Source organism: Ovis canadensis, chromosome 7, assembly GCF_042477335.2.
Source record: "Ovis canadensis isolate MfBH-ARS-UI-01 breed Bighorn chromosome 7, ARS-UI_OviCan_v2, whole genome shotgun sequence".
Classification (NCBI taxonomy): domain Eukaryota; kingdom Metazoa; phylum Chordata; class Mammalia; order Artiodactyla; family Bovidae; genus Ovis; species Ovis canadensis.
The window spans coordinates 16,791,953-16,810,512 of NC_091251.1; the positions used below are offsets into that span (position 1 = coordinate 16,791,953).

The 18,560-nt window shown below is 43.2% G+C and overlaps 1 protein-coding gene across 5 annotated transcripts in view; it reads right to left on the reverse strand.

The window, feature by feature from the left end:
* Nucleotides 1–18,560, reverse strand: part of LOC138443263 (janus kinase and microtubule-interacting protein 2-like) — a 161,557-nt gene that overhangs the window by 93,349 nt on the left and 49,648 nt on the right. The window contains exon 1 of one of the 5 annotated variants that reach the window (XM_070292458.1): nt 6,023–6,108. The exons of 3 other annotated variants lie outside the window; for them this stretch is intronic. The gene's annotated coding sequence lies outside the window, so the exon portion shown is untranslated. Of the gene's footprint in view, nt 1–6,022; nt 6,369–18,560 lie in introns of those variants that run through there. One more of the 5 variants, XM_070292462.1, reaches the window with a different exon arrangement.

Consider the following 18,560-nt stretch of genomic DNA (forward strand, 5'->3'; position numbering starts at 1 on the left):
AGATAATGATACTGAAGGAAATTTAATGAATGCAAACTCTTTGTGCTATTAATTTAGAAAGTCAGGCTTGGGAAGGATTATGCTATCTGAAATAACTCTATTATTATTAGGGCAGGGGTCTCAGGTTCCAAAGCCTATGGGGGTTCACATACATGAAACAGGGGCCTTAAATGGGAAAATTCTTGTCACTGAGGCTCAGGGTCCCATGGCAGCAAGTGGTCACCTACAAAACTCTAGAGGAAGCCTTGCCTTCAAATGAAGGCAAAGGTTTATTCTAACTCTTCCCCTGAAACTTGCTAGTCTTTAGACATGAGTTTTCTGGATCATCCTACATAATTCTTTCTGGCTCACAGGGTTGCCCCAGTTCAGATTTTATCATTAAAGTATGTGGTCAGGAACCAATGTTATTTCCCATAGAAATAACTGTCCTAAAATGGAAAACCCTCACTGAGCTGCTCCTGTGGGCTTGGCAGGCCGTGAAATCCCTCGGAAACCAATGTCACCTCTTCCACCATCTGCCTCGTGGCACCTGGTGGTCTTGCTGCTATCTTCCTGCTGTGTCCTCATCCTGTTCTCATAAGCAGGGTTCTGATGCCGCAGGAAAGAGTCAAAATAAACCTTTGCCTTCATTTGAAGCCTTGAGTAAATAAACTCCTGGACACGTGCCAACTCCTGTCGGTGCACATGTGGCCTCATTCATCAGCAAGAAGCAAACAACCAAGCAAAACCCACGTGGAGATCACTGCCCGTTCCCAGGAGTGCATGTTCAGGCAGAGTGTCAGTTTCCACCCAGGGGCTGACGGACAGAATCCCCAACTAGCTCCACGGGTCCTGGGGAGAAGCTTCTCTGTATTCTGTCGCCCCTGATTCTCTGCATGGGCCCTGGGAAGGCCAGGTCCTTGGAGAGTCAATTAATAGTTCACATTTATGGAAGGAGGAGAGCCAGGGAAGGAGACGAAGATGAGAAGTGGAAGTAAAAGAGAGGGAAAGGAAAGAGAGAAGGACAGTGACAGGGAGACGGGATGCGGGAAATAATACCTTTATTGCAGCCATTTAAATTAATACAGACTGAAGTCAGCCTGTACTTTAAATATTCAGATAATGATACTGAAGGAAATTTAATGAATGCAAATTCTTTGTGCTATTAATTTAGAAAATCAGGCTTGGGGAGGATTATGCTATCTGAAATAACTCTATTACTAATAAAAAGAAATTATAGAGAGATTGTAGAGAAAAAATTCAATCTGTACAAAAATATACACAGCGACAAATAAAAGACTCTCTCCACACCAACTTCCTGGCCACTTTTCCTTCAGTTAGCAGATTTTAACTTCCTTCTGAGGAGAAAGAATAAACATACACACACATACCCTCCACATATAAAAAGCATATATACACATATATGGTACAGTAAATTATATATGTATATATAATTTTGTATATGGCATATAATTTATTTTTTAATTTAAATTCATTTAAATTAAATTTAAATTAATATATGACACAATAAAACAATAAATATATAATATGTATTTAATTATATATAATTTCTATATGGTATGTGCTTATATATTATACAATGAATAAATATATATAATAAAATATATGGCATAATTATATATGCCATATATTTGAACATCAACTAAAATGGACAGGAATGGTCGAATTTAATTCAGGTGACCATTATATCTACTACTGCGGGCAAGAATCCCTTAAGCGAAATGGAATAGCCCTCACAGTCAACAAAAGAGCCTGAAATGCATTACTTGGGTGCAATCTCAAAAATGACAGAATTATCTGTTTGTTTCCAAGGCAAACCATTCAACATCACAGTAATCCAAGTCTATGGCCCAACCACTAACACCAAAGAAGATGAAGCTGAATGGTTTCGTGGAGACCTATTAGACTTTCTAGAACTAACACCAAAAAAAGATGTCCTTTTCATCACAGGGGACTGTAATGCAGAAGTAGGAAGTCAAGAGATACCTGGAGTAATAGGCAAGTTTGGCCTTGGAGTACAATATGAAGCTGGGCAAAAGCTGACAGAGTTATGGCAAGAGAACACACTGGTCATAGCTAACACCGTTTTTCAACAATACAAGAGACGACTCTATACATGGACATCACAAACTGGTCAAACTGAAATCAAACTGATTCTATTGTTTGCAGCTGAAGATGGAGAAGCTCTATATAGTCAGCAAAAACAAGACCGAAAGTTGACTGTGGCTGAGATCATCAGCTCCTTACTGCAAAATTCAGGCTCAAATTGAAGAAAGTAGGTAAAACCACTAGACCATTCAGATACGACCTAAATCAAATCCCTTATGATTACGCAGTGGAGGTGACGAATAGATTCAAGGGATTAGATATGGTAGACAGAGTGCCTGGAGAACTATGAATGGTGGTTGGTAACACTGTACAGGAGGCAGTGACCAAAACCATCCCAAAGAAAAGAAATGCAATAAGGCAAAGTAGTTGTCTGAGGAGGCTTTACAAATAGCTGAGGAAAGAAGACAATCAAAGAGCAAGGGAGAAAGGGAAAGATATACCCAACTGAATGCAGAGTTCCAGAGAATAGCAAGGAGAGATAAGAAGGTCGTCTTCAATGAATAGCGCAAAGAAATAGAGGAAAACAATAGAATGGCAAAGACTAGAGATTTATCCAAGAAAATTGGAGATATCAAGGGAACATTTCATGCAAGAAAATGGGCACAATAAAGGACAGAAACGGTAGGAACCTAACAGAGGCAGAAGAGAATAAAAAGAGGTGGTAAGAATACACAGAAGAACTGTACAAAAAAGGTCTTAATGACCCGGATGACCACAATGGTGTAGTCACTCACCTAAAGCCAGACATCATGGAGTGTGATATGAAGTCAAGTGGGCCTTAGGGCATTACTACCAACAAAGCTAGTGGAGGTGATGGAATTTCAGCTGAGCTATTTCAAATCCTAGAAGACGATGCTGTTACAGTGCTGCACTCAACATGTCAGCAAATTTGGAAAACTCAGCAATGACCACAGGACTGGAAAAGGTCAGTTTTCATTCCAATCCCAAAAAAAGGTAGTGCCAAAGAATGTTCAAACTACCATACAATTGTACTTATTTCACATGCTAGCAAGGTAATGGTAAAAATCCTTCAAGTTACGCTTCAGCAGTTCATGTACCAAGATGTTCCAGATATACAATGTTATACAATATAAGATATACAATATACAAACACAGATATGTTTTCTGTGTTTAGAAAAGGCAAAAGAACCAGAGATCAAATTGCCAACATTCACTGGATCATGAAGAAAGTAAGGGAATCCCAGAAAAACATCTACTTCTGCTTCATTGTCTATGAGAAGGCTTTTGACTGTGCGGATCACAACAAACTGGAAAATTCTTAAAGAGATGGGAATACCAGACCACCTCCCCTGCCACCTGAGAAAACTGTATGCAGGTCAAGAAGCAACAGTTAGAACTGGACATGGAAAAAGTGACTGGTTCCAAACTGGAAAAGGAGTACAACAAGGTTGTATATTGTCACTCTATTTATTCAGCTTTCATGCAGAGTACAGCATATGAAATGCCAGGCTGGATGAGTCACAAGCTGGAAGCAAAACTGCCAGGAAAAATATCAACAGCCTCAGATATGCAGATGATACCACTCTAATGGCAGCAAGCAAAAGGAACTAAAGAACCTCTTAAAGAAGGTAAAAGAGGAAGAGTGAAAAAGCTGGCTTAAAACTCAACATTCAAAAAATGAAGATTATGGCATCTGGTCCCATTGCTTCATGGCAAATAGATGAGGAAAAAGTGAAAACAGTGACAGACTTTATTTTCCTGGGCTCCAAAATCACTGCCAATGGTGACTGCAGCCATGAAATTAAAAGATGCTTGCTCCTTGGAAGAAAAACTATGAAAAACCTAGACAGCATATTAAAAGAGCAGAGACATCATTGCCAACAAAAGTCCGTCCAGTCAAAACTATTGTTTTTCCACGAGTCATGTATGAATGTGAGAGTTGGACCATAAGAAAGGCTGAGCGCTAAAACATTTATGGTTTTGAATTGTTGTGCTAGAGAAGACTCTTGAGAGTCCCTGGGACAGCAAGAAGATCAAACCAGTCAATCCTAAAGGAAATCAACCTTGAATATTCATTGGAAGGACTGAAGCTCCAGTACTTTGGCCACCTGATGCAGAGTCGATTCATTGAAAAAGACCCTGATGCTGGAAAAGATTGAAGGCAAAAGGAGAAAGGGGTGACAGAGAATGAGGTGGTTAGTTAGCATCACTGACTCAATGAACATGAACTTGAGCAAACTCGGGGAGATAGTAGAGGATAGGGAAGGGTGGTATACTACAGTCCATGGGGTTGCAAAGAGTAGGACATGATTGATCGACTGAACAACAATTATATACACAACTTATATTTATATTTATATCATACAATTTATACAAAAGAGATCAAACTACACATGCTTTTTTGTAACTTATTCATTCTCACTGAATGATAAGACCTAAGGCTCTTTCATGCCAACCCAGGTCTCACTGTTTGCCTGGTTGCCTGCTATCCCACTGAAGGCTTATTACTGTAACCAGTCCCCATGCATGGATACACAGGCTGCTTATAGTCTTGGCTCTTACAAACAATACTGGTTCTTGGTGAATATCTACCAGGAGAAATCCTGACTGGAATTGCTGAGTCAACAACTCTATATACCTTTATTTTTTATTAGTGCTGTATTTATTGACAATAAACAATCTGTTACCTGTTTTAATTAGTTTTTAGGCTTTCTGTATCTAATTAAAAACCTAGAGTAGTTTTGGCTTAACTACATGAAAGTATATTTTCTCTTTGTAAAATAAGATCAGAGACCGGCACTTCAGAAAGTCATCAGAGACCGAGCTCCCTTCTTTTTCTCTGCTCTGCTACACCAGGTATGTGACTTCCACCCTCAGTGGTCCCGTGTAGTTACTGGAGCTCCACACCTCACAACTGCATTCCAGGCAGCAGCAGAAAGAGAGGATAGAAAAGAGAGACACACCTCCTAGACGAGTTAGCTCCCTTTAAAGAGCCTTCCAGAAAGCCCTACATAACATTTCTGCCTATATCTCATTGACCAGAACGAAATCAAATGACCATGCCTTATAATAAGGGGGCTGGGAATGTTTGGGCAGCCACTCAGCCTGCTAAACAATTAGGTTCAGCTTCTAAGGAAGTACAAGAGAAAGGGGGCAATGAGCTTTTCCCACACATCATTACTCATCTTGATAAACTCCAAAATGCTGCTGCTTTTCAATTTTTAGCAGAAAGAGCTGGATACAGACATTTATAACAAACAAAAAGCTCTTCTACAGCTCCCACCTTCTCGTGGCTCTGTTTCATCTCTCTATTAAAGCGGGCCTTTGGATGGCTTCATCTGAGAGAAACAGCAATGTCCATCGAAACACACAGAGCAGACAGGTAGCTCTGAGAAGCTCTGGCGCATGGCAGCGGCAGCTGTCATCACAAGGAAAGCCTTGGTTCCATGCATAATGAGTCCCCGCAAATCCATCCTCCAGCTCTGACAAAATTCAACTCGGAGACAATCTTGCTTCAGCTAACTCCTTCCCACTCCCCCATATTTTTTGGAGAAAACTCCAGTCCTATGATTTCCTCTATAAATATCTCAGCATATATCTCTAAAAAACAGACTCACAAAAACACCACAATGCCATCATCACATGTAAAAATAAAAACTCCTTAATACAAAAAGCTAGTGTTCGGCTTTCCAAGTCTCCAACTTTTTAACAATTTGCTTAAACAAAGAACCCAAATACCGTCCCTGCATTGCAGGGACGTCCTGCATTGCAGGATGGATTGCACCCATCTATCTCCCACCCAGCCCAAATTTGGTCTTGCACCCTTCTGCTTAAATATAGGAAGAATAACATAATAAAATCATTGACAAAGAACTTATATTTCATGTTCTGCATGGTTCAAAATCTTGTCTCTGAAAGCAGTTTCCAGAATGTGTCCTCCAAAAAGGCTTACCTGAATATATAGTATCAGGTATCAAGCAGCGTGTTCAAATATCTGGGAGACAGAATCAATTCCCTGCCTATAGCTCAGACAGAATTGGTCTGGGCCTTGGTGTGTGCACCCTCTTGGCTAACCTCTGCGCTTCAGGAATGTCCAGGGATCCTCAAAGCTCAGTTTCCTGGTTCACATTCTCTATCCTTTCCGGCTGGAAGATTGCCCTTCCCTGGCTTGGTTTCTGCCTTCTGGATTTTTCCATGCCCACATGCCTGTGTCCCTGCTTTCAACCTGCCTTGGTTGCTAGTTTTTAACTTCTGTTCTTAGACCCCAGCTTGGCTCTCCTTGTCCCAGTTGTGGCCCCACCCCCTTTCCCAAATTGTCATTTCCGTCATCTCCCACACACACGCACACGTACATGACCGTCATCACCACTGAACACACAAGGCCAAATCATCTCCCTTTAACTGGCCATGTTATCACCGTACCTCCTATTTCCTTCTGTCTTGCAGAAATTAATCACGTTGTGAGGCAGTAACACGGCTAAACGCATGCATGATAGCAATGCCCCTCCCCACAGTCTGAATATAATAACAAATGTCCAGCCTGACATGGGGACCTGGTATTTTCTTGGCGTACAGAGATTCCCCAGGATTTTGAATGATCAGAATTTACTGTATGATGTACTGACGTATAATGTGTGTCCAAACATAAGTTTAGTTTGGTGGCAAAGACGAAATCGTAAGAGTCTTGTTTCAGCAGCCTTACTGGATAAATTATACTTCTAAAATCCTGGGGCTGAATTAGTGCAGAGCCACAGAAAGGATCACAATGGGAGAAACACTGTTACTCTTTAAGTGTATTCATGCTCTGCTTTCTTCCTCTGCTGTGATCCTAAAGGTTCTTGGCTTATCTGCACAAAATGGTCTCCTAAAATAATTTCCCCGCTAGGAGTCTCTGTTTCTGCTCCCTTCAATGGCGAAAACGAGTACCTTCTCAGTGGCTACCCTTTCAGTGAACTTTCTGCCTTCCAGAAATAGAGCTTGGCTAGAGCCGGCTAATCCTGGGTCCTGTGAACTGTCCCAGCAGGGAGGGAGCAGGCTGCTGTGACTGAGACTTACATAAAACCCTCCAGGGAGGTGCAGAGCCCGCAGACGTAGGACCGCACCAGGCAGGGCCTCCCGGCTGGCCCAGTGCCCCCTCCCAGCTGGCCCAGCACTCCCTGCCCCTGCCATGCAAGCTACTGGCTAACTCAGGGTGGCTAATTTCATCACCTGTTATTTCCACTACAGCTCTGGCTGCTACCTTACTAGGGAATCTGAGGGAAGGCATCCTTCTGCTTGTTAAGTCCAGATCAAGAAAGCAAGAACTCTTTGGAAGGACAACCTTCTTGACTGGGCCAGAGATCTAGGACTGAAACCCAGGCCCATCCCTACCCCGAGTGGCTGCAGCAGCACATTTATGTCAAGGGATGGGCTGAGCTGCAAGCCCCATGGATGACAGCTATTTAGGCACAGAATCTTTGAACTAGAAGGGACTTGAGGAAGAGAGATGGTGCCGGGCAACTCTCTCATGACTGTCGTTAAAGGACATCAGGGTAACTGTCTGATAGACATTGCCACCTCCCTAAGAGCCCTTGCATGCAGGGAGGAATGAAGGAAGGAGCTGGAAAGCCACCTGAAATGCATGGTTCTCCTCCAGTTCAGAGAAAAGGCTTAATAGGAGAGACTCTGGAAGCAACAGGAAAACTAAGATGCAGGTCTCTAGCAGATCTATTTCTCCCTTCTATTCCTCACTCCCAGTTCCATGGAAGATCAGGGGAGGTGATTCTACAGACAACATCCTAAGTGCCGTAACTGGTGGAGGCACATGTACTTGTAAAGTTAGGCGATCTGACAAAATACTTGTCTCAGCTGAATCCTCTCAGCTCCGTGCTTCCCCTCACTTACCCGTGCTATCTTCAGTAGGCTATTTTTAAATGCCAAAAAGGAAAAGGTCTTTCACACAGACACACAGTTTCCTGGTCACAGTCCAAGCTGCCAGGCCTTGCCAAAGGAAACTGATCACTGCAGGTGGTCAGCTTCGCTGAGAAGGATGCTCTTCTGGAACCAGCAGCCAAGTCTCTTGTCTTGAGCACGTTCAGTTACTGAGCAGCTTTCAGCGCTGTCTTTACTTGCGCATGTTAGAAAGGCTCCTTTAATCCATGTAAACTATCTACACACGTAGAATGAAGATTTCCTTTTAGACACCAAATTCCAGAAGCAACTCTTAATAGGAAAGTATAATTTACTGGAAAAGATGACAGACAAGGCTAGAATCAGTGCAGGGACACGTGTAACAACTGGCTCTACAGGGAAACAAAACTCCAATTTGTTGTGTTTGCCATTTTCCACAGTGTTAATACTCCCACCTAGGCCAAGACCAAGCTACTCACCTAACTTGCTTGAATATGGAGTTGGGAGGAGATGCACACAATTGGCTCTTGAAGGCAGATGTGGCCCAGTGCAAGGTCTCCTCAGCAGGCCACAAGCTGGAATGCTTGACCCCAAATCATTCCTATCTCTTCCAGGTCATCTCACTTTTCCTACACCAGCGTAGAACTACAGGATTTTTATTTACTTTATCTTTGTTCCCACAAAAGGATCAAATCAGGTCTTTTTTGAATCACTATTGTGTCTTAGTCTCTTCACTGTACAGAACTACCTCAATCCTTACTTTGGGATTCTGCTAAAATCTAGACAACTTTGGGATGACTTGATAAGGATCTGTGGAACCAAGAGAAGCAGAAGAGTACAATGATTGAGACTAGGATTTACCATCCAAGCAAAGAAGGTTCAAAGTCAATTCTATCATGAAGATTAAGCTAGGAGAAACAACTCAATCAAAAGATCAGCAGAAGATCTAAACAGACATTTTTCTAAAGAAGACATACAGATGGCCAAGAGGCACTTGAACAGATGCTCAACATCACTAATTATGAGAGAACTGGAAATCAAAACTACAGTGAGGTATTGCCTCACACCAGTCAGAATGGCCAACATCAAGAAATAAAAGCAAAAAACGCTGGAGAGGGTATGGAGAAAAGGGAATCCTCCTATACTGTTGGGGGGGAATATAAATTGGTACAACTACTATGAAGAACAGTATGGAAGTTCCCTAAAAACTAAAAGCAGATGTACCATATGACCCAGGAATCCCACTCCTGGTCATATACCTGGAGAAAACCGCAGTGCAAAATGATTCGTGCACTCCAATGTCACAGCAGCACTATTTCCAACAGCCAAGATCTGAAAGCAACCTCAGTGTCCATCGACAGATGAATGGATAAAGATGTGGAGTGTCTGACTCCGTCACCCCCACTTCACACCTATAAAGAAACTGTCCCAGGGAGGTGAGTGACTTGGCCAAAGGCCGGACAATCTTTGTGTCAGAACTGGGCCATCCTGAACTTCAGGTCTCCTTCCACATCTATTCTTTACACTAGGATTCCAACCAAAGGTCATTTCTCCCTTATCAAGCCCCACGCTGGACAACAGCCCCATTCCAATGCCTGCCTCCAAAGGATGATGAATTCTCTTCGCTCTCCCAGTCTGTGTCTGAACACACTGTTCCCACCCTACATTTGGCCAGGGGATCTTTCTGAGCTCGACTAGTTCTACATGATGAGAGCGCAGCTGAGGCTCCTGGACTTCCCTAAATGGACTCTTACTTGTGAGTGATGTAAAGGCTTTGGAATTCTCAAAGGAAAAGCATTAAACAAACACTGGAGCTGGGAATGACTCGAGGGATGACCTAGCCCAGCGTCTCGTGGCACTGACAAGCAATCAAGGTAGGGAGTTTGAGGGACATGGATCAGATTCCCAAACTGTTTGGCCAGTGGCCAAAGCGAGCCTAGGTCCCAGGCCTCCTGGCTCCTGTGTGCTGCTCTTTCACCTTAGGCCAAGGTTATTTTGGGGGCCTTTGAATCCTCTTCCATAGACTTGGGATTTTCCATTGCTTTTTATAGAAGGCATTGAAAAAGAAAATAGAGGCAAGATCATAAACCTAAATGTAGAAAACAAACACAAGTTCTTCCTTTTCTGTTGCATGATCCTGCTATTTCTTTCCCTGGAGGCAGACACGGCAACCCACTCGAGTGGTCTTGCCTGGAGAATCTTGCCTGGAAGCCGGTGGGCTATGGTCCATAGAGTCACAAAGAGTTGGACGTGACTGAAGTGACAGCATGCTATTTCTTTACTCATTATACCCAATGCAGGGAAGATTAGAAAATGTCACTTAAGCACCACACCTTTAAACATTCTGTGGTATTTAAAAAATATAAGTGAAATCTGATTCCTAATGAGATTTCCTTATTCAAATGAGATCAAACATCTGAATGAGTGACATAAACACCAAGCTCAGAATGCTTGGCATTCTTCTTCCAGAATAGTCTTAATAATTTCCTTTAGAATACCTGCATGTCTTCAGTGAAATGATCCTATACCTTGGCGAAACCCGGCTCTTACCACCTCCTCTAGCAAAAGCCACCCAAAAAAAGACTCCACTGTGCACCATGATGACGCAGAGAATGTTGCTGCTGCTGCTAAGTCGCTTCAGTCGTGTCTGACTCTGTGCGACCCCATAGATGGCAGCCCAGAGAATGTTGACCAGTTATGTAAACTGAGTATTCCTCCAGCTCTGAGGAAGCCAACCGTCTTAGGGAACCTGTACTTCAGGAAAGAGACCTAGCTACACCTGCTTTCGGGATCGAGAGCAAATCAGTCTCCCTTCAAGACCCAGATAAACAATTTTAGTGAGGTTTGGTATACAGTCCCCTTCCTCCCTCCTTCCAATCTCCTGGGTCGCTCGCTGACACCAAAACTTTCTTTTAAAAATGGTTGCACACAGAAAGGTAGGGCTTCCGTTGGCGGCTCATCAGTAAAGAATCTGCCTGCCGATGCAAGAGACGTGGGTTCGATCCCGGGTCTGGGAAGACTCCACATGCATGAGGCAGCTAAGCCCGTGAGCTAGAGCTCCTGAGGGCTGCATACCCGAGAGCCCACGCTCCGCAACAGGAGGAGCCACTGCAGTGAGAAGCCTGGGTTCTCCAACGTGGCCCCTCTCCCCGCAACTTGATAAAGCACGCACAGCAACGAAGACCTGGCGCAGCAAAGCATAACCGATAAATAGATAAATAAAAGCCCCAAAGAGGCACAAGGCTCCTTCAAAGGCTCCCTAGCTAATTTTACGTTTATACATTTGTTTGTTTGTTTTTTCCTTAAAGAAGCCCCCTTCTCCAGATTACATATTTAGCCCCTGAGTGTGCCAGGTCAAGATTCTGTAGCAGAGTCACACGTGCAGGGCAGGCTGATGTGGTCCTGGACTGAGGCACTCAAAGTTGCCTCTTCCAGTTAGGTTTACTACAAGGACCACATGTCTCTCTTTTCTGTGAAATCTACCTGATTTCGTCCCACTCTGCTGAGCTGCTGTGCACAGATACACACACACACACATGCACACACACCCCTGAGGGTGGTTGCCCTGTCCATGCTTGGCTCAAATTGCTGCCAAGACCAAGAACTTCAGAGTCTGCAGCCCCATCCCCTCAGGCATAGCATACAATCATCGCCCTTGAGGATTAGCCACTGGTGGGGAAGAACAAATCTGACTCCATACTGGATCTCGTTTTTTTACTTTAACCTTTGCGTTCTATTGCTTTTGTTACCAATTAATCACTAAAGGAGTGTTGTCTGCAGCTTAAAGTGTACATAATGGCCCATCTCCAGGAACCCTGCCTCCCATGCCTGAGTGTTAAGCTAAAATATCTTGTTTAGCTCACAGGAAACATCCTGACTAGGCCCACCTATGAACAACTGTAGGAAAGAAGAAATTAACACATTACCTCCAGGGTCTGGCTGGAACCAGGAAATATCTGTAACACCTTACTGCCTTTTGGGGCTTCCCTGGTAGCTCAGTGGTAAAGAATCTGCCTGCTGATGCAGGAGATGTGCGTTCAATCCCTGGATCAGGAAGATCCCCTGGAGAAGGAAATGGCAACCCACTCCAGTATTCTTGCCTGAGAAATCCCATGGACAGAGGAACCTGGTGGGCTACAGTCCATGGGGTCACAAAAGAATAAGAGGCGACTCAACGACAACAACAAATTGCCTTTTTTACTTTATCTCCTCCACTCTCCCTCTCTGCTCTATTAAAACAACTAGCATTCAAATCCAAGCAAGATGGGTTTTGGAGACATTAGTCCACCATCTTCTTGGTCTGCTGGCTTTACAAATAACACTGCTATTCATTGTCCCAGCACCTTGTCTCTCACCTGACTGGCCTGTTATGCAGTGAGCAGTATGAACTTGGACTCAGTAACACTTCTGAACCAAATGGCGGGCACATTCCCTTCTCCAGAAACCTATTTCCTCTTCTGCTATGAGAGAACCTCCCTCCTCTTCACTAAGCAGCTTCCTTTAAGACACTTGCCTCTTCTCTTTTCTGCTCTTTTAAGATAATCGTTTTGGTCTACTCTACCCCAAGTCTGAAGATAAACCAAATGCACGGGGTAGAGGCCCTGATCAGCAAACACTCCCAAAAAGAGAGAGGACTTTACGTTAGCTCCATTCAATGTAGACAATAAGGGCAGAGAGGAGTGAAAACAGTACATTTCCACATTAAAATAGAATGCTTCTTTCCATTAAGCCCACATGTCCCACCACATGCAGCTGGTCTAGCCTCCTTATGTTTCTAATCACTGGGAGAAAAGGCTGTAAGCCCTTCTTGGATTTAGATGGGTACAGAAGACAATATGGGTTGCATATGAAGGAATGCTCATTTCTAGGCTTGATCCCTGGGCCAGGAAAAACTCTCTGAGTAGCCAGCGCTCTACATGGTTGGCCCAGCTCTAAACCAGTTTAGCTTTTCACTCTCCTATTTAGTGAGCCAATATTTGCAAAAGTGCTGCAAATATCACCACAAGGAAATGTTATGTTCTGTGGCCCCATTTTTATTGTTTGTTTATTGTTTTTCTACTCCAGATTCATTATAAGGTCTCTTATCAGGTGATTTGCAGTTCAGGGTAGAAAGGTTCATTGCTGAGCAAGAAATAGCCACACAGTCCCTCTTGAAAGCCAGACCTGACCAAGGAAACCCTGACGTCTCCTTGCTTCTTTAATCAGCAGGACTGCCTAGTCCCAAAGGGCAGGAGAGCTGGCTGTTGATATTCACGCAGCTTGTTTGCAGGGGTGATCCGGCCAGGCTGTAAACAGTTCAACATAAAGAAATGCATGCTCTCTTTGTGAACTGGGGTCAGTTCTCTATTGTTTTTGTTTGTTTTTGGTGCATGGTTTCCTGATTGCTTGAATCCATTTCACATTAATGGAATAACCAGGTGAATAAGGCTTTCCTATGCTCAAAGAGGTGATAAATTCAGTTCTGTGGTGAATCAGATCTTTGGGGAAGAGTGACCTCTCTCGGGGTTTTTCCCCAGGGCTTTGTAAACTCTGCGATACAAATCTAGCTGAGTGTCTGCACTCCTGAGAATTATAGCTTTCAGTCCATGTCTGTGTGCCTTCACTCACACTTCAGTCGCTCAGTCGTGTCTGACTCTTTGGAACCCCATGGACCGCAGCACACCAGGCCTCCCTGTCCCCAACTCCCGGAGCTTACTCAAACTCTTGTCCATTGAGTTGGTGATGCCATCCAACCATCTCATCCTCTGTCATCCCCTTCTCTTCCTGCCTTCAATCTTTCCCAGCATCAGGGTCTTATCCAATGAGTCAGCTCTTTGCATCAAGTGGCCAAAGTGCTAGAGTTTCAGCTTCAGCAGCAGTCCTTCCAATGAACACCCAGGACTGATTTCTTTTAGGATGACTGGTTGGATCTCCTTGGAGTCCAAGGGACTCTCAAGAGTCTTCTCCAACACCACAGTTCAAAAGCATCAATTCTTCAGTGTTCAGCTTTCTTTACAGTCCAACTCTCACATGCATATATGACCACTGGAACAACCATAGCGTTGACTAGACGGACCTTTGTTGACAATGTCTCTGCTTTTTAATATGCTATCTAGGTTGGTCATAACTTTTCTTCCAAGGAGTAAGTGTCTTTTTATTTCATGGCTGCAGTCACCATCTGCAGTGATTTTGGAGCCCCAAAATATAAAGTCAGCCAGTTTCCCCATCTACTTGCCATGAAGTGATGGGGCTGGATGCCATGATCTTAGTTTTCTGAATGTTGAGCTTTAAGCCAACTTTTTCACTCTCCTCTTTCACTGTCATCAAGAGGCTCTTTAGTTCTTCTTCACTTTCTGCCATAAGCATGGTGTCATCTGCATATCTGAGGTTACTGATATTTCTCCCAGGAATCTTGATTCCAGCTTGAGCTTCCTTCAGCCCAGTGTTTCTCATGATGCATTTAACTCTGCATACAAGTTAAATAAGCAGGGTGACAATATACAGCCTTGATGTACTCCTTTTCCTATCTGGAACCAGTCTGTTATTCCATGTCCAGTTCTAACTGTTGTTTCCTGACCTCCATACAGATTTCTCAAGAGGCAGGTCAGGTGGTCTGGTATTTCCATCTCTTTCAGAATTTAAAGTTGCCAAAACAACACTCTTGCTAATGATGTTTTAAATTTCCCTGTTACCCAACTTAGAACTAAGCACTCATGAGGAACAGGATAAATAGTCCTCTGTTGAGTCCACCTCTCTGTATTTAGCCTGTAACTAGAATGTCCAAGGAGAGAAACTCCTCCAGAATCAATTTGATGATGATACTGGGTGCCACTTCAAGCATACCTGAGCCTTCTATCACTATCGCTGTATTTTATCTCTAGAACCCACTGGTGCCTGTCTCTATATTGAATTAATCTGACATTTTTAAGCCTTTAGCAAAGCACCATGGAATTTGCCCAAGATGTCTACTATCAGTTACTCATCCTAACATGCCTGTTGGACAGGGGAGTGTAAGCACTGGCATTTTATAAAAGAGGAAACATACTCCTGATGACACAGAGGGAATCTGAGACAGAACCATGATTGGACATCTAGACACACACTCAGGGCTTACATGGCCTGAGACAATGGTAGGTATTTTCATCACTGACTCATTATTCAAAGCATGACCTTCTCCAAAAACCCTTCTCAACCACTTCAGTCCACAGGGGCTCTTTTCTAGCGCACCCCTCCCCAACCACCTCTCAAACTTCTAATACCCACTATATTTGTATTTACGCTGGTCTTTAATCACATGCTCTTTACAATTATTTTCAATGGATAACAATATCTTCTCTCTGAAATATTACCTCCTTAAGGATACTCCTGTCTGTATTCCTCTACCACCCCCAGCACCATGCTTATTCCAAGATGAAGCTGCCTGTGACCACCACTAGCCTTGATGGCTGTACTTGAGGATGATAAATTGACATAAAAGTGAATCACGATGTGATTCTCAGCTTTATCCAAAAAGGACAAACAGATAACCACTCCCAGGTACCACCTCCTTGGTGGTATTCTCTGACCCAAGCAGATAGCAGCCACTGTCTCCCTACAGTCCTTGCAAGAGTCTTGCTTGGCAGGTACCCATCCCTGAATGCCCGCTTCATCTCTCAAGTTCATGTAGAAAAGTCTGATGAGCTAACCTTGAAATGAGTACCCACAGACTGTCAGAATGCCCTGGGTAACAGCCTGCCCTCTGCTCGACCAGCAAGCCTAAGGGTAAACCCACCTGTCTACCCAGCAAGCTCCCCATTTAATCTGACCATACAAAAACCCAAAACACAGTGACTCAAAAAGCCAATTAAAAAAAAAAAAAGGTTAAAAAGTTCAACATAGAAAGTTTGGGAAATGAAGAAAACCAGACTAAGTTAAAAATTATCCATTATTTCACCACCTGAAGATAAACACCACTAACATGCTGATATATTTCTTTCCAGTCTTTTTCTTTTTTGTATAAAAATACTTTTCTAATGTAACAAAAACTGTAGTTTTGCAACCTGACTTTTTTCACTTAGTGGTAACATCTCACTGAGCATTTTTCATGTTATTAAAAATTCCAGAAGCATGATGTTAATGGCTTCGTATTTCTTACCACAGAGGCACTTTGATAATTTAGCCACGCTTCTATTGCTGTTCTCTTCACACCTCATATTAATGTTACTGGAGGAGCCCCAGACTGGGAAGCCTGCCCCAAATCATTCCATTGAAGTTCTGGTTAGGAAACAGACAAATAGATTCTCTTCCCAGTGGAGAAAACAACTACGATTGCTCATGACAAGCCGATGTTTTCCAACTGTATAAAGATGGCCAATGTGACTGCCCCTGTTGATATTCCAGCCCATATTTCCCTTGATCTATTCACCTACAAGATGGCAGACCCATTCCTTGCCCTCTGGCAGCTTCTCATCGAAAGCAACAAGCCTTTCTCCTTCTCTACTTGGAGATTTTCTTCAGGATTCAAAGCCTCCAGGGAAATCCTCAACCAAGGAGGGCAGAGTTGATGGATAAATACTTTCAACTCCTTTGACCCTCCCTGGGAAAGTTGTGATGCTCCTTCTACTCACTTACTTGATGGTCCTGGTGGGACCGAGCCACAGTCGCCAGCAGGGGTAATCCACTCATTACCAGCTTTCCTCTCCTGCTTTACTAGTCCCATTCCTTCAGAGATGCTTCCTGGGATCCACTCCCAAAGAACTGACTAACCTCAGCCTTGTCTCCAGATCTGTTTGGGGGAGCTCAGACAAAAACAGTCACCCAAGAGCTTACCTAAAAAAGAATATAGACGTGGAGAATCCCAGTGTTTCACTATTTTTCCCAGCATTTTATAGCCAATAAACTACTGCTAGTATTTACTCTATGTGGAAAATACAAGAGTTTGCATCACTAACATAAGGACTGAAACTTCCTTCCTTTCGAGGCCATCTTGACTCCCTTCCATCCTCTTTGAAATTTCTCTCCATGATTGTGAGCGTAAGTCAAACGCCACTCCCCTTTGTTCGGCGGCCGTTCTTTAGAACACACATCTTTTGTCCTTAGGGCTATTTAGAAAGCAGCACTGTTACCTTCAGCAGTTATTCTGTGAAGAGTCTGGGGACAAGGAATTTGAAATGTCAGTGGATTTAAATAGACCAAAGCGCCTGCTAAATCCAACCAACAGGTTAACAGTCTCTGTTTGTACAGCTGTGACTTGATCTAAACCTGAAGCAGCAGTCAAGTACCATATAAACAATATACCGAGGACTGCTTGAGGCCAATTCATGAAGCAGTGACTGTTTGAAATAAGTCAGAAAGCCAAAAGTCTTTGAAACCTCAAATTATTTACAAAAGAATTGAGATGCCTCTTTCTACATAAAGTAATGCAAACCTTTCACACACTTCCAAAATATTCTCTACTAAGAAGTATTGTGTAGCCCAGTGATTTTCTCCCCTCTTTGAACCCTCATTTTCCATGCTGGTGAACTTTTTCCTTGTTCAATTCTTGCTTTTATGCTATTTAGCATTTAGAGACAGATTAAAACCTCCAGAGACTAAATTATGAAACATTTCCCATTCCTTACTGATACATAATTGAAAACTAACACAATTCTAAATCCCAAAATGAGTAGCAGAATGACTACAAAGTTCTAATATTTCCTCTTGCGCATACCTTGATGCTTTCTTGAAATATCAAATATATTTCAAAAATATCTCTTTTCTGAAACCCTAATTATAGGCTGAGTTTGCCTATTCAGTAGCCCCGTCAGCGGCACACCCAAGACTATGGACCATTTTGTAACATAGAATTATGCACTGAAAAGCTGGCTGAAGTCCCAAGTCACATATTCAACTACATCCCATACACACAATAGCCAAAGAATGAAAAGATGCTCCAAATGTGGCCCTCTGGTTGGTACTCAGACAGGAGATGAATTTATTTTTCAAAAAAGTGACAAATCTCACAAAGGATGGCTAACTGTGATGCCGGAGCTCCAGCAAAGGAGGGTATTACCAGTAAAAATCAAATTAATCTACATATAACCAAACACATGTCTCCAGGTTTTTCTACCAGCAACCAAAAACAAATTGAATCTAAAATAGACACTAGACAGATCTGGCAGCACAGCCCATTTATCAGCACTCACGCTGGCCAAAACTCTCAGCTGGATTTGACATCCAGGACATGAATGGGAGCAAACCATTCACACAATTCAAGTGGTCTGACGTAAAGCTCCACATCTTAGGGTTCTTTCAGTCGACAAGGAGAAAAGCCCAACTCAAACTAGCTCAAAATAAACAAGGAGGTGGGGCGGTTATGGTTTATGTACCTGGGGACCCCTGGGTCTTTAGGAAAGTCAGGGGACTTCAAGCTAGTCTGAATACAGGGGCTTGAACACTGCTCCTATCTTTCCACTCTCAGCTCTGGTTGCCTGGAACATGGGAGGCAACATTCTACAAACTGGAGCCTCTTCTTCATCACTTCAGTAAGTCTGGGGCTGTCCCTGTATGGTTCAGCTTGTATCACTTGCCCCCTCCTTAGTTTCAGGCTATTTTGGCCAAGGCTGGGTTAATTCTAGCCAGAAATCTAGAGGCGGGGCTGCCCA